Here is a 17,260-nt window from a genome sequence, read left to right as displayed (position 1 = left end):
TAATGGATATGAAGTAGTATCTCATTATAGTTTTGATTTAAAAGGGATGACTTTTCAGAAAGTAATTATTGCTTTAAAAATTTTGTCTGAATAAATTTTGATGATGCACATAAAATGTTGGGCACAATGCCTAGAAAACAGCACATGTTTGACAAATGGTGATTATCAGTAATGCCATTGTCTTGGTCTAGGCACTGTGCCTGAAGCTTGAGACTCATAAACAGGAAGATCCAATGCCCTTGCTCTGGAGAAGCTAGGACAGATGTACATGGAGAGTATATTAGGTTTCTAAAACACAAAAGAGAAATCCAAATATTTTAAAGATAAAAACAAAGTAATTACTTTAAAAATGATTAAATTCAGAACCAATATAGTAAAGAGTGAATGTGAGCTGTTATTAAGCCAATCCAAAAGAACAAGAGAAACCTTTTAATATACATGCCTGCAAGTTAAAACAGCAGAGTTAAATTTTTACAGGCAATATTTATCTTGAAATTAATGTATATGGCAGAAGGTAGATTAATGCCTGTAGGCAAAATAACAGTTAGCAAATTCATTAATTTTGTTTAAGTTGAAATTGCTATTGTTAATGTACCAGGTTCCTGGGAAGGAGGGAGTTGCTTGACCTGTGAGTTCCTTGCTGACTCTCGGAAGCCCTACTTTGCAGATGGGATAAAAAATCCCACAGGGTCTGTCCACCTAGCCAGCTTCCTGTCCTCCAGTCAGCCTGGGCCTTAACATACCCTGGGCTCCACTGTCCTATATAGATGAGGGACCAGTTGTCCAGGGTGAGCAAGGTGAAGAGGATGAAAATGGTGTTCTGGAAGTGCTTGAGGTCAGATTAGTGGAACAGTGCCTGGGGCACCAGAGAAGAAGATTGGCCATTTGGGGCCAAGCCTGGCTCACAGGGGCCAGGTCTCTGCTAGGGTTCCAGTCACTTCCTGGAGGATGGTTAGGAAGCTGTGGGCAGATGTTGAGAGGGAAGCTGATTCAGCAGTGGTTAGAATTGTGTCAGGAACCAGAGCTGACACTGAAAGCAGGAGATCCCTCATTTGCTAGTGACTTGGGACAGCCCCAACCCCTCTCTAGAAAATGAAGAGATTAATCCTAGTAGGTGACAGAAGGCTCATTAGAAGCTGGGTGAAGTCTGCATTCTACTTCTCTCCCATCCCATGAATAGGTCATAGCACATTACTTAGGCACCCAGGCCTCTGTCCCTCTTCCTTTTCTGTCCGCACACCAGGGTGGGCAGCCATGGCCTGACTGAGTCTGAGGGCTTGCCTGCTCTTGCAGACATTGAAGATCTAGTTGTAGATGGTACACGTGAAGGGGTAGGGGTTGAGGTGCATGAGCATGAAGTCTAGCACAGCCATGGCTATGATGAAGTCTGAAGGAACAGGGGTGCCTGAATGTAATGGGCTCCTGCCCAGGATGCTAAGCCAGACCTGCAATCTTCCCAATGCCAACACCTCCTGACCCTGGCCTTTTTTGTCCTCAGCCTCCCCTAGGCAGTATAGTGGATCCCAGTACACATGCAAGATGCCAAGAAAAATGGAGTCCAAGGCCATGAAGATACACTCTCCGAGGACACCAGCTGCTCCTTCAGGGCCATCCCCAGCAACCTTGGCAGTTCTTTCTTCTTCCCCACTGGAACCAACAGGCTGTCCCTAAGTGGCTGTGTGTCTTAGGTGCTCTGTGGCTCAGTTTTCTTGTCTGTAAAATGGTGATAATAACAGTCTGCCTGATATAGTTTTCATGAGCATTAAATGCATTTATCACAGTAAAGTGCTTAGAAAATAAATAAATAAATAAATAAATAAATAAATAAATAAATAAAAAAGCTACCATTAAGGTTAATAATTACCTGGCTCTAAGTAAAATATACCTATTTGAAAAAAATATCAAATAAGGTAATAACAAGTGGTAAAACAATATGTACTATAAAATCATGTTTTTATTTTATTTTTTTTGAGATTTTATTTATTTACTTTTAGAGGGAGGAGGAAGGAGGAAGAAAGAGATGGAGAGAAATACCAATGTGTGGTTGCCTCTTGCACACCCGCTACTGGGGACCTGGCCTGCAACCCAGGCATGTGCCCTGACTGGTAATAGAACCAGTGACCCTTTGGTTCACAGGCTGGCACTCAATCCACTGAGCCACACAAGCCAGTGCTAAAATCATGTTTTTAAAGCTAATAATAAATATGCAAATAGGTCACTTGCTATATTCAATGCATCAATTACTTTTGAAATTAAAAAAAAACATTTATACTCTTTTTAAAAAAGATTTTGTTTATTTATTTTTAGAGAGAGGGGAGGGGATGGAGAAAGAGAGGGAGAGAAACATCAATGTGTGGTTGCCTCTCATGTGCCCCTTACTGGGGACCTGGCCCACAAGCCAGGCATGTACCCTGACTGGGAATAGAACCAGTGACCCTTTGGTTCACAGGCCAGCACTCAATGTACTGAGCCACACCAGCCAGAGCTATTCTCTTTTTTAAAAAGATTTTATTTCTTTCTTTTATAAAAAGGGGAAGGGAGGGAGAAAGAGAGGGAGAGAAACAGTGATGTATGGTTGCCCCTCATGTGCCCTCAACTGGGGACTTGGCCCATAATCCAGGCACGTGCCCTAGACTGGTAATCAAACCAGCAACACTTTGGTTCGCAGGCTGGCACTCAATCCACTGAGCCACACCATAAAGGGCTACTTTTGAAATTTTAAATGTTAAGCAAATATTACTTTTTGAATTAGAAAACAACAGTAGCAGAGCCAAAAAAAGAAGAAAACAACAATAAAGATACTAAAAATAATAACAAAATTAATTTCCACGAAAGAAACAGACAATATTTTTCTGCAGAACACTTATGAAAATTTTTTTCACAAATTAAAAAAGACCAAGCTCTAGAAAGACTGGTCAAGAAAAAAATAAGTGAAAGAAAATTCAGAATAAAAAGTAATTATTATTAAGTGACTGAAGAAATTTAAAAATAAGAAGATAATACTGGTGTCCAGAAATTATTACTGTGGCTACATTGAAACACAGGTTATGCTTTTATCACAGTGATTATTGCAGTGGTGACAATGAGACTTGTAACATTAAAAAAAGAAGATAATACTATTAATAAGTGTGTGCCAATAAGTTAAACAACACATACAATGTATAATTTAAGATATATAGATAGATAGATATACAAAGTTGATTCAAGATGAAATAGAAAACATGAGCAGGCTACTTACAATAAATAGTAATGTAATTATTAATAAAAAATATATATTCTCCTACCAATGTCCCAGGTTAAGGTAGTTTTACAGGTGATTTTATGAAATCCCCAAAATTCATTTTATGCAAGCTGCATCAGAGAATAGAGAAAGACAGTCACCTTATTTTTATGAGGTACAAGAAAAATTATAGGCTAATCTTCCATCTAACTGTGGATCCTAAATAAAATATTAGCAACTTAACTGCAACCCTGCATTAAAAAAATAATATATTTTGACTAGGAAGAGTTTATGCCAGGAGTGCAAGTGTTGTCCAGAATCAGAAAATTTTAACAACAGCATTCAGCACATTAACAGAGTGAATTAGAACTATGTGTTCCTGTTAGTAGATTGAAAAGGCAAGTGATAAAATTCAGCACTGATTCAGGATTGAAATTTACAGCAAACTGGGAATATAAGGGAATGGCCTTAACTTGAATAAACCTAGGGCAAATTTTCTATTTAATGGTAAAATTTAAGAAGCATTAATTTTTACACAGGACAAATAAGCCCATTATCATCACATCTACTCCAAATTGTATTGAGTCCTAACCAATGAAAGAAGAAAGGGAAAGTAATTAGGAAGCACAGATTGCCAAGGGAGACATGGTGCTGTCATTTGGCAACAACATGATGTCTAGATAGAAAATCTAAGAAAATCTGAGAATTAGTAAAAAAGTTTAGCAGGATTCTTAAACACAAGATCAATATATAAACAACAGTAATACTCCTAAGTCTGATAATCAATTATAAAATGCAATTTGTATAAATATAACATTTGTAATAATGAAAAATATAAGAGAAAATACTAAACATTATTAAAAGACAAAAAGTAAACCCATTTAAAATCTCTTCTTATGATATTAAAAATTATATAACTCCATTTAAAAAATAACAATCTGCTACAAATACAACCTTTAATGCATTATAATGTATTTTTAAAAAAATATTTTATTTATTTATTTATTTTTAGAGAGGGAAGGGAGGGAGAAAGAGAGAGAGAGAGAAACATCAATGTGCAGTTGCTGGGGGCAGTGGCCTGCAACCCAGGCATGTGCCCTGACTGGGAATCAAGCCTGTGATGCTTTGGTTCTCAGCCCAAGCTCAATCCACTGAGCTACACCAGCCAGGGTCATTATAATGTATTTTTAAAGCATCTCTAAGATTAAGATGTGTCTTACAACCAATGGCTTCTTCTTGCCTCCAAGCATAGATTGTGATGTAGCTGTCATTGCCTGACCATGGGTAAACTTTTGGTCATAGCTGTTCATGATACTTCACTTGAGTTCTGTTCATTTTTGGACTACATGTTGAGTTTAATGGACTGTTTAAAATGTCTTAAAAAAACACATCCATCCAGACTGGTACGAGGGACACAGATGTGGAATGTGTGGGTCCCACATCACCTGTGGTAGATAAAAATTCAGGCAGTATACCTTGGAAGTGAGGAGTCCTAGCTCCACACCAGGACCCCCAGCCCAGGGTTCCAGTGCCAGGAAGGTAAGTCCCCATAACTTCTAGCTGCAAAAACCAGTGGGGATTGAGTTGGTGGAAGAAACTTCTGGAGTTTCAAGCAGTTCCTCTTAAAAAAACCACACACAGACTTACTCAGATTCACTCCCTCTGAGCTCCAGAACCAGGGTAGCTGCTTGAAAAGCACCAGTGGCCTACAGAAGGGAACTGAATGGTCTGGCAGAGGTCATTGTTCTTTTCCCGAATTCTCCCCTTACAAGGCACAGGGCCAGCAGGCTGATGGCATATTTAAGACTCCATCAACCTGGCTAACACTGTTTGCCCTGTCCTGGAGATCCCCAGAGACACCATCCCACCCAACTTATGGGCCACCCAACCTGCTTTTCCATATGAATGGCTGGTGTTGGCTCATGCTTCACAACTTCCTAAATCTTTTCAAACAAGCAACAGCCAGCCTCAATGAACCCCCAGCCCCCATACTTCTTGCTAAATGACCCTAGGCCAAGCACTAGCAGCAGCCAACCTAGGTTCACAGTTTGGCTTTACCTGGGAATCTTCAAGCTCAGCACAAGTAACAACCATCTCAGATTGCTTTACAGCTCAGGCAGGGTGACCCTGAGCAAAACACAGGTGGTGGCTGACCTTGACTTGCACCACACAGGAAACCCCAGGGTCTGTGCCTCCAGTGGAGAGCTACAGACCATATTGGAGCACCACCATCCTGCCCCCCCACAGTTGATCCTCCATGGAGGGTGGAGGTTGGTGGTCAGTGATCACAATCAGTCCTTGCAGCTGACTGGCCTGGGTAAATCCCTCCCATTGACCTGCCAACAGCAATCAAAGCTCAACTACAAGAAGAGGGTACTCAGCCTACATGAAAGGCACACCACAAGTACCCAGCTTGGGTGACAGGGGAGACTGTGCCACTGAATCTTACAAGACACCTACTACTTTAGGCCACACTACCAAGAGAGGGAGCCATAGAAACTCTACCTAATACATAGAAACAAACACAGGGAGGCTGCTAAAATGTGGACACAAAGAAACACAGCCCAAATGGAAGAACAGACCAAAGCTCCAGAAAAAGAACTGAACAAAGTGGAGATAAGCAATCTATCAGATGCAAGTTCAAAATACTGGTTATAATGATGTTCAAGAAACTTAGTGAGGACCTCAACAGCATAATAAAGATCCATTAAGAAATGAAGGATTCACTAATTAAAATAAAGAACAATTTACAGGGAAACAACAGTACAGTGGACAAAGTCAAGAACCAAATCAATAATTTGGAACATAAGGAAAAAAAAACAATCAAAAAACAAGAAGAAAAAAGAATCCCTTCACAAAAAAAAAAAAGACAAAACAAAGATGGTATACGCAGCCTCTGGGACAACTTCACGAGATCACATTCACATCACAGGGGTGCCAGAAGGAGAAGAGAAAGAGCAAGAAATTGGAAATCTCTTTGAAAAAATAATGAAAGAAAACTTCCCTAACTTGGTGAAGGAAATAGACATGCAAGTCCAGGAAGCACAGAGAGTCACAAACAAAGATGGATGCAAAGAGGTCCACTCCAACACATATCATACTTAAAATGCCAAAGGTTAAAGATAAAAAAAAAAGAATCTTAAAAGCACCAAGAGAAAATCAGTTAGCCACCTACAGGGGAGTTCCCATAAGACTGTCAGTCGATTTCTCAAAGGCAACTTTGTAGGGTGGAAGGGATTGGCAAGAAATATTCAAAGTCATGAAAAGCAAGAACCTACAGCCAAGTTGCTCTACTCAGAAAAGCTATCATTTACAATTGAAGAGAAGATAAAAACTTCTCAGAGAAGAAAAAAAACTAAAGGAATTCATCATCACCAAATCATTATCATATGAAATATTAAAGGGACTTAAGAAAAGGAAGATCAAAAGTACGAACAATAAAATGGCAATAAATACATATCAATCAACAATTGACTCTAAAAAACAAAGTAAGCTAACAGAGACAGAATCATGGATATGGAGAGTGTTTTGGTGGTTGCTAGATGGGAGAGGGTTATGGGGAAATGGGTAAAGAGGTGAGGGGATTAAGAAGTACAACTAGGTGGTTACATAATAACCATGGGAATATAAAGTACAGTGTAGGAAATAGAGTAGCCAAAGAACCTACCCATGACCCATGAACAATGAGGGGGTTGCCTGAGGGAGTGGGGGTGCTGGGTGGAGGAGAATAAAGGGGGAAAGTTGAGACAACTATAATAGCATAATCAATACAATATAATTTAAAAAGAATTTTAAAATGCATATGCTAATAAGAAATTTTAGTTAGATAAAGGATTAAAATACATTACAAAATTTCTTTAAGAAAATAAAATGTCTTTATGATATAGCATTAAAATGCCTCTATGATATAGCATTCAAATGAAAATGTACTGTGTGTGCAGAAAGGCACAGAAACAGAATAAGGACCATAAATTTCTAGTATCAAAGAAACAAATCTTTTTTATGAGAAGAATGACTGAAAGTGCATATTTTCTTGTAAAGAACATTCAAGAAACCAAGAAAAGAAGATAGTGACAAGTAGGTGAAACTGAATTATGTTTTGGTGCTGTGGCTGGGAAGAACATTTCAGAGACAGTAGTGGATGGATGGACTATTATAATAAATGCCACATTACCAATATCCTTGATGACACACAGTTTATTACCATGTGGAAAACACAGATAATAAAATTTTATAGTAATTCAGAAAAGTCAGACTCTGAATGTCAAGAAATTTTAGGGATATCTTAACCAATTTATTTCACTTATATTTTCATTTTTATGGACACACAAGAAAAATATATGATAAAAGCATATATCTAAATAAGTCCAAAGGAGCTTTTACAAACAGTATAAAATAAAACTTCTAAGTAATAAAAAACATAATGTCATAGTTTAATGGGCAGTAATTTTTTCTTTAGTGACACATAAAATAATGATGAGTCTTACAATCTATAGCATGGTAGAATAGATGAAATTTACAAATGTGATGCAATCCCAAAAAGCAAACAATTGTGAATTTCCTTCAAAGTTGATAACCCATTTTGGAAACTCCTGTGAAGCAGTAGAAGTACAGGATGGAAGGAAGGTAAAAGAGATAGATTACAGAGGACTTCGTGAGTCAAATAGGAATTTAGACATATTTCTAAGTGTGGTGAGAACTGATTAATGCTTTTAAAGCTAGTTAGTGCTCATTTATGGTAAAATTGCAATAGAAAGAATAAATCATTCTGTCTGCAGTGTAAAGAAATGTTGTAGAATACCCAAAAATCTCCTGAAGAAGGAGGTGAAATTTGCTTACCAAATAAAGACTTATTCTAAGGTTACAGTAAAACAAACCATTGTGCTAATAGTTCAGAGACAGATAAATAGATTAACATAGTAAAAAATTTACAAAAAGACACGAACAATTATGAAAAGTTGATGTATAGCAGAGACAGCATTATAAATCAACAGCAAAAGGCTTACCTGATACTGGGTCAACTGGGGCGAATAGAAATAAACCATCTGATCCTTTAACAAAAATGAATTCCAGATGAATTAAAGGCTTAAATATGGGAAGAAAACCCTATAGAATGTAGAGTTTCTTCAGCAAGACATAAAAAATTAAATACAAATCATCAAAGAGAAGACCAATAAATTTGACTTCATTAAACTTTTTTTTAATTTTATTTTAATCATTGTTCAAGTACAGTTTTCTCCCACTTACTCCCATTCCAGCTTTCAAAAATATATACAAGAAAGATCATAAACAATGAAAAAAGTAAGAGACTAAGGAAAAGCTATTTACAATCTATATAACTGATTGAAGATCAGTATACAGATATATAAAGAATTCTTATAAATCCAAGGAAGAATAAAAATAAAAGGGAACAAAAAGCTTTTTATAGATAAGGAAAACTGAATAATCAATTAAAATGTGAAAGGGTATGAAAAGATGCTTAATATGTAAAATCAAATGAGTATATTCATAACCATAAAGTTGATAAAAGTTAAACAATTTGACAATACCAAGTAAGGTTATGATAAAATAGAAATTTTCATTCTTTGTCAATAAACCTGTAAATGAGTACAACCACTTTGGCAATTTCTAGTGCACATACAATATGCACATGCTGTCTGATCTTACAAATTCCCTTCATTGAAAGAAACCTAAAGTTTTCATTCACATATACAAATAATAATACACAAGAATATACAGTCGTTGTATTAGTAAAACTTAGAAACCTCATTTAACTTAAACAGGAGAATATATTTGTGATCTTTGATTAGGGAAAGATTTCTAAGATATAGTACCAAAAGCACAAATCCAACAAAGAAAAATAGTGATACATTGTACGACATCAAAATTAAGAACTTCTGCAGATTAGTAGTTACAAAATAGTCATGGAGTTGTAAAGTACAGCATAGGGAATATAGTCAATAATAGTGTAATAACTATGTACAGTGCCAGGTAGGTACTGGAAATATCAGAGGGAACACTGTGTAAAGTATGTAATTATCTAACCACTATATTGTACTCCTCAAACTAATATAAAATAATATTGAATATAAACTCATTGAAAAAAATTATAGCTGGCGAAGATGGAAGTACAGGTAGGTATATTTTGCTTCCTTTAACAACCAAAAAAAGGACAAGGATAAATTTAAAAACAAAAAATAATGAGGCTCTTTATAAATAAATAAATAAATAAATAAATAAAATTTAAAAAAAAGAAATACAACATTTCATGGCAAAAAAACACATGAAAAGATGCTGAAAATGATTAATCATTAGAGAAATGTGAGTTAAATCACAATGAGATATCACTATACACGTATTGGAATGTCTAACATGTAAAAAAAACCTGACCATATTATTGGCAAGGATGAGGGACCACTGGAACTTTCATACACTGCTAGGGGAAATTTTGAATTGTACAACCACTTTGGAAAATAGTTTAAACCAGGGGTGTCAAACTCATTTTCACCAGGGGCCACATCAGCCTTGTGGTTGTCTTCAAAAGGCCAAATGTAATTTTAAGACTGCATAAATGTAACTATGGTACTCTTTAATAGTTAAGTGAGAGCTTTGTGCTGTAGAAACAAGGTGCCGGGCTGGAGAATAAAAAGTGGAGGGCTGGATTTTGTCCGCAGTCTTGTGTGCTACCTGTGGTTTGAACCTATACCTACCTTATGACCCAGCAACACCATTCTTAGGTATTTACCCAAATAAAAAAATGACAACAGCCAACAGAACAATAACTGTCTAGTGTGAATGAATCAAAATTACACCCATTTTTTGTCAGATTGGTAAAAAACATCTTTTCTGGCATGCCACAGAATTTTAGTAATTACTTTATGTATGCCATGAGATGAAGAGGGTTGAAAATCACTGGTCTAGAGCACTCACTACAAGATAGAGTTATATGATGTAATGTAATCACAGGAGTAACATCCCATCACTTCTGCCATATTCTATTAGTAAGAAAGTCACAGGTGCCATCCACACTCAAGGGCAGGGACATATACAGGGGGTGGGGATACAGAGGTGCATCCTACTGTCTTCCTGCCACAAGTGGGGTGAGAAACAAAAAAACCTTAAACTTTATCTTTAAAGATTTTCTTCTTATATTTACAAAAAACATAAGAAGGAAACTGAACAACAATATACAGTGTACAAACAATATGAAGCACCTTAAATGTTGTTAGAATGAAAAACTAGAAGCATATCCAATAGAAACTATAAACCTTTTATGTATGTTAATTTTAAAAAGTCTTACATCATCAGCTATTGCTGTTTAGGAGGTCATCTTTTATGATGGTACAAGGTTTAGTTTAAATTTCTAATATAGTTATTAATAATGCCTGAGACATATCAGTTTGCATTTTTCAGACTCTAATCCTTTCAGGGTGGGGGCCATCTTTGTTTCCTTGTGTTTTCATTGCTGTATTGTTAAATTAAGTCATCTTTCAGTAGGTGATCCTGTAAAACAACCTTTATTTTAGATGGGTTTCTATAATTCCTTTCAGCCTCTTGACTCCCAAATTTTGCAGATGCTGCCTGGATTATGGTTATAGCTATGTGTAAATTTCTACATGAATTGGTATAAAATTTAGAACCAGTTTTATATGAATTTTGTCATTGTATTTGAGTTTTAACTTCATTATTCTTTTGGACAGGTATGAAATTCTTCATCCTAATAAGCAAAGTGTTACTGTTGCCTTCTCAAGAGCAAAATACAGCATTCTTTTAATTTGTTTATAATCTGAAACTCACATTGACTAAATGAATCTTTGTATTTATTATGTGTACTACATCTGTGGTCATAATGCATTCTGCATTTATTGATAACACAAACATCTTTTTTGCATTAAAAGCAAAACAACATGGCATATGATATCAGTTCTGATTTAGCATTATATATTTTTTTATTTTAATCACTGTTCAAGTACAGTTTTCTCCCTTTTACTCCCCTTCCAGCCCACCAACCCAACCCTCCCCACTTCCCTCCCATTACCACCCTCCCCCTACATTTTGTCCATGTGTCCTTTAAATTCATTCCTGTAAACCCTTCCCATTCTCCCCTGAAATTCCCTCTTCTCTCCCCTCTGGCCATGTCAGTCTGTCCCCAATTTCAGTCTCTTTGGTTATATTTTGCTTGTTTCTTTGTTTTGTTGATAAGGTTCCTGTAAAAGGTGAGATCATACGGTATTTGTCTTTCATTGCCTGGCTTGTTTCGCTTAGCATAATGCTTTCCAGCTCCATCCATGCTGTTCCAAAGGGTAGGAGCTCCTTCTTTCTTTCTGCTGCATAGAATTCCATTGTGTAGATGTACCATAGTTTTTTGATCCATTCATTTACTGACGGGCATCTAGGATGCTTCCAACACTTGGCTATAGTAAATTGTGTGGCTATGAACATTGGGGTGCATAGGTTCTTTTGTATTGGTGTTTTAGTGTTCTTAGGATATAGTCTCATCAGTGGAATTGCTGGGTCAAAAGGCAGATCCATTTTTAGTTTTCTGAGGAAGTTCCATACTGCTTTCCATAGTGGTTGTACCAGTCTGCAGTCCCATCAACAGTGCACTAGGGTCCCCTTTTCTCCACAACCTCTCCAACACTTGTTGTTTGTTGCTTTATGATGGCCATTCTGTCTGGTGTGAAGTGGTATCTCATTGGGGTTTTAATTTGCATCTCTCTGATAGCTAGCGATATTGAACATTGTTTCATATGTCTTTGGATCTTCTGTATGTCCTCCTTGGAGAATTGTCTGTTCAAGTCCTTTGCCCATTTTTTAATTGGGTTACTTGTCTTAGAGTGGACTCGAGTAAGTTATTTATATATTTTGGAGATTAAACCCTTGTGTGAGGTGTCATTGGCAAATATGTTTTCCCATACAGTTGGTTCTCTTTTTATTTTGATACTGTTTTCTTTAGCTGTGCAAAAGCTTTTTATTTTGATGAGGTCCCATTTGTTTATTCTTTCCTGTATGTCCCTTGCTCTAGGAGACATGTCAGTAAAAAAGTTTCTGCGTCAAACATCTGAGATTGTCCTACCTACGTTCTCTTCTAGGACTTTAATGGTGTCACGGTTTATATTTAGTCTTTTATCCACTTTGAATTTATTTTTGTATAAGGTGTAAGTTGGTGCTCGAGTTTCATTTTTTTGCACGTAGCTGTTCAGTTCTCCCAACACCATTTGTTGAAGAGGCTATTTTTATTCCATTTTATGTTGCTCCTTCCTTTGTCAAATATTAATTGACTGTAGAGACTTGGGCGAATATTGTACCATCCTTGCATCCCTGGAATGAATCCCACTTGGTCGTGGTGTATGATCTTTTTCATGTACTGTTGGATGAGGTTTGCCAGTATTTTGTGGAGGTTTTTAGTGTAAATGTTCATCAGCGATATTGGCCTGAAGTTTTCTTTCTTTGTTGTGTCTTTATCTGGTTTTGGAATTACAATGATGTTGGCCTCATAAAAAGCGTTTGGGAGTCTTCCATCTTTTTGGATTTTTTGAAATAGTCTGTGAAGGATAGGCATTAGCTCTTCCTTAAATGCTTTGTAGAATTCTCCTGTGAGACCACCTGGTCCAGGGCTTTTGTGTGTTGGGAGTTTTTTGATTACTGCTTCAATTTCTTTTGCTGCTATTCGTTTGTTCAGGCTTTCTGCTTCTTTTCCATTGAGTTTTGGAAGGTTATATTTTTCTAGAAATTTGTTCATTTCATCTAGGTTTTCAAATTTTTTGGCATACAGTTCTTCCTAGTAATTTCTTACAATCCTTTGTATTTCTGAGGTATCTGTTGTAATCTCTCCTCTTTCACTTCTGATGTGTTTACTTGGGTTTTCTCTCTTTTTTTCTTGATGAGTCTGCTTAAAGGCTTGTCCATTTTGTTTATCTTTTCTAAGAACCAGCTCTTGGATTCATTGATCCTTAGGATTGTGCTTTTAGTCTCTATGTCATTTAATTCTGCTCCGATCCTGGTTATTTCCTTCCTTCTGCTTGCTCTGGGCTGTCTTTGTTGTTGTTCCTAGAGTTCTTGTAGACGTAGGATTAGGTGTTTGTTTGGAATGTTTCTAACTTTTTTAGGTGGGCCTGTATCACCATGAAATTCCCTCTTAGGACTGCTTTGGCTGTGTCCCATAAGTTTTGGATTGTTGTGAGTTCATTTTCATTTGTTTCCAGAAACCTTTTGATATCTTCCGTAATATGATTCTTGACCCATTCATAGTTTAATAGCATGCAATTTAATCTCCATGATTTTGAGTGTTTTGTTTTTTTTCCTTGGGGTTGGTTTCTAGCTCCAGTCCCTTGTGATCCAGGAAAATGCTTGGTATGATTTCATTTTTTTTGAAATTGTTGAGGCTTGTTTTGTGTCCTATCATGTGATGAATCTTTGAAAATGTTCCATGTACATTTGAAAAGAACGTGTATTTAGCTTCTTTGGGATCGAGGGTTCTGTATATATCAGTAAAGCCCATTTCATCTAGGGTATTGTTTAATGCCACAATATCTTTGTTGATTCTTTGTTTCGAATATCTGTCCATTTTTGATAGTGGGGTGTTAAAATCCCCCACAATAATTGTGCTGCTGTCAATATCTTTCTTGAAGTCCTCTAAGATTTTCTTTATGTATTTGGGTGCTCCTATGTTGGGTGCATATATATTTACAATATTTATGTCTCCTTGGTGGATTCTTCCTTTGAGTATTATGAAATGACCTTCTGGGTCTCTCTTTACGGTCCCTTTTTGGAAGTCTATTTTGTCAGATATGAGTATTGCTACTGCAACTTTTTTTTCCTGTCCATTTGCTTGGAAGGTTTGTTTCCAGCTCTTCACTTTCAGCCTGTGCAGTTCTTTTATCCTGAGTTGGCTCTCTTGTAGACAGCAGATATGTGGGTCATGTTTTCTTATCCAATCAGCTCTTCTATGTCTTTTGATTGGAGCATTTAATCCATATACATTTAAGGTTATTATTGATAGGTACTTATTCATTGCCTTTTATGTATGTGTGTTCCTCTCTCACTCTTTCTTTTACTTTCTTTCCTTAAAGCAGTTCCTTTAGCATCTCTTCCACAGCTGGTTTAGTGGATGTGTATTCTTTTAGACTTCTTTTGTCTGAGAAGCTTCTTATTTGGCCTTCTGTCTTGATTGAGAGCCATGCTGGGTAAAGTAGCCTTGGTTGCAGACCTCTGGTTCTCATTACCGGAATATTTCTTACCATTCTCTTCTGGCTTGGAGTGTTTCCATTGAGAAGTCAGCTGTTAGCCTTATTGGGGCTCCCTTGTATGTTACTTCCTGTTTCTCCCTTGCTGCCTTTAAGATTCTCCTTTTGTCTTGAAATTTTGCCATTTTAATTATGATGTGTCTTGAGGTGGGTCTCTTTGGATTCCTCTTGATTGGGACTCTCTGTGTTTCCTGGATTTGTGTGACTTTTTCTCTTATCAAATTAGGGAAGTTTTCCATCATTACTTTTTCAAATAGGTTTTGTATCCCTTGTTCTTCTTCTTCTCCCTCTGGTATCCCTATTATACGGATATTATTACGTTTCATATTGTCTTGCATTTCTCTTAATCCCTCTTCATTTTTTCTGAGCCTCTTTTCCTTGTCTTGCTCTTTCTGGGTGTTTTCTTCTACTTTGTCCTCTAGCTTGCTGATCTGATCTGCTTCATCAGTCCTGCTTTTGATTCCTTCTACTGTGTTCTTCAGTTCAGAAATTGTATTCTTCATTTCCTCTTGGCTCTTGTTGATAGTTTCTATTTCCTTTTTCATGCTGATGTAGTTTTCAGTGAGTTCATTGAAGCTTCCCTGTAGTTTCTGGTAGCTCATTGTGAGCTCATTGAGCTTCCTGATGATCATTGCTTTTAACTCAATATCTGATAGTTGAATTCCCTCTACTTCATTTGGCATTCTTTTTGAGGCTTCCTCCTTTCCTTTCATTTGGGGATTGTTTCTTTGTCTTCCCATTGTTTGTGAGACTCTTCTTGTTAGCCTCAGTTTCTTAAATTGATCTGTTCTGGTTCCCTGGGTTTGTGGTGTGAACGTCTTTAGTCGAATAGCAGTGAGTTTCAGTATTGCAGTTTCCTTGACTCACAAGCTCACTGGTCTTGGGCTGTCATTTAAGTTGGCTTTGTGATTGCCTTTGGGTTTTGATTGTTGTTGAGTCTTTCTTTGGTGGTTCCTTCCCACCAGCTGGTTAAATGAGGGTCACTCTGACCACCACCTCTTGTATTTTGTTGTGCTGGTGAGGGAAGGTTCTGTTGAAGCTGGTTCTTCCATGTGTATAAGGTTTAAAGAATTCTCTCTTGCTCTTGTTCAGTTTTTTTATATTGAGTACTGTCTCTACTGTTTATTTGTATTTCCAGATAGGTCCTGGATTGAGGTTCGTGTGGTTACTACTCTCTGCTTTACCTTCTTCTGTTGTTATCTGTTAGTGGTTCCTTTGTTGTTGGCTTTCTTTTTCCAGTGGGTATCCTGGTGTTCACCACCTCCACCTATTCTTTTTTGTCATCAGTTGGAGGGGTAAGGCAAAATGGTTTAAGACAGCAACAGAGAATTCTATGCTATTTACAGTAGTAGCAAGGAGGGAAGAGATAGGAGATTCTTTGACTGTGTATAGTGTGAACTGTGATCTTCCACTCAGCTAGCTGAGTTTTAGAAATGATGGAAAGAAGATGAGACTCTTGTTCGGGAAGGAAGGATTGTGAGTTGGATCTATAAAGCAGGGAGGTTGTGGGAGGTCAGATTCTGAGGTAAGGTGAGAGTAAAGGATAGTAAATAGGTGTAGTGTGTGAGAGAATAGAGTTAACCACTACAGTAATAGAGTTCAGGAAACTTTGAAATGGGCTAAGATCTTGTGGGGGGCTGTTGTGAAGTAACTAGAATTGCATGGAACAGCAGTTATTTACAATAATATTATGGCAAGAATCATATGACAGAATGTATGAGATCTAGGTAAGAAGAATAGGGAGTACAGAACCTCAAGTAGTGTGCTAATGGGATACAGATGAATTAAAGGACAGTAGGTTAGGAATACAGTATGGAAAGAGATATCAGGGGAAAGCTGTCAGATCATACAATATATCCAGCCTAGCAAAGCAGACTATACAAAAAGAAGAGGGCAAGAAAAATACTATTTAAAAAAGATGTAGGAATACTGGAAAAAATAATAATAATACAAATATACAATAGCTTGCAGGTTCTCTGTAATAGCAAAATGAAATTTGTCTCACTGTCCCAGCTGTTGTGATGCCCCTTCTTTGGGTTCAACTTTGGTCTTTTCACAGATCCAGGATTTTGTCTCACTTGTAGGTGTTTAGAAAAAATTTAAAGACGTAAAAATAGAAAAGGCAGATGAAGGAAGGAAGAAGAGATAAAATTGGAGGAAAGGAAGAAGGAATAAAACAAGAAAGCAGGAAAGAGGAAAATGAAATTAAGAGAGAATAAAAACTATAAAAATTAAAAAATTAAGAATTGTTAAAAAATAAAATTACATTAAAAATTTTCTTCGTTTCAAAATGGCCAAACTGGTTTTTGTGCCCTTGCTAGCTTCAGCAGGCTGAGGGGTGATTGGTATGGCTTTTCTTCCTCTGTCAGTGGTACGAGCACTGGCTCCCGCACTGTCTGGGAAGCTAATGTGGCTTCTCAGCCTTGCACCCTGGGTGTGGGAGTCACGCCTTTCCCCAGGGTTACTGCTGTGGACTGGGGTGCGGGGATGCTCTCCCCTCGCAAGTGCATGCCTGTGTGCCTTCGGCTGGGTGGCTGGGAGGCTGGAGCAATTGAGCACTTTAGGAGAATTCCCCAAACAGTGTCTGTCTTTTCACTCCTTCCTCTTGAGAAATTCCTCCTGTTCAAACCTCCCTCTCCACACAATGGCTTGATTTCTCCTGCAGCCAAACTCTTCAGCCAGACTGGTGACTGTGGGCATCAGGGCCTGCTGTACGACCCAGCCCCTCTGTTGTCCACAGCTTCCAAAGGTGCTCACAGCCCTTGTGTGTTTGCTAGCACCTGGATTCCTCCCA

At 37.4% G+C, this 17,260-nt stretch overlaps 1 non-coding gene across 1 annotated transcript; it reads left to right on the top strand.

Annotated features, from left to right (window-relative positions):
• The first annotated feature begins 2,969 nt into the window (after positions 1 to 2,969).
• Positions 2,970 to 3,100, top strand: LOC123832865. Its single transcript, XR_006788123.1, has one exon. It is a non-coding gene; the product is annotated as a small nucleolar RNA SNORA1 (small nucleolar RNA).
• The last annotated feature ends 14,160 nt before the right edge of the window (positions 3,101 to 17,260 follow it).

This window comes from Phyllostomus hastatus, unplaced genomic scaffold (genome assembly GCF_019186645.2).
Source record: "Phyllostomus hastatus isolate PE091 unplaced genomic scaffold, TTU_PhHast_1.1 phas_scaffold_200, whole genome shotgun sequence".
Lineage (NCBI taxonomy): Eukaryota > Metazoa > Chordata > Mammalia > Chiroptera > Phyllostomidae > Phyllostomus > Phyllostomus hastatus.
Note: the sequence above shows the minus strand (reverse complement) of the source record. Positions and strands in the feature narration are given on the sequence as shown.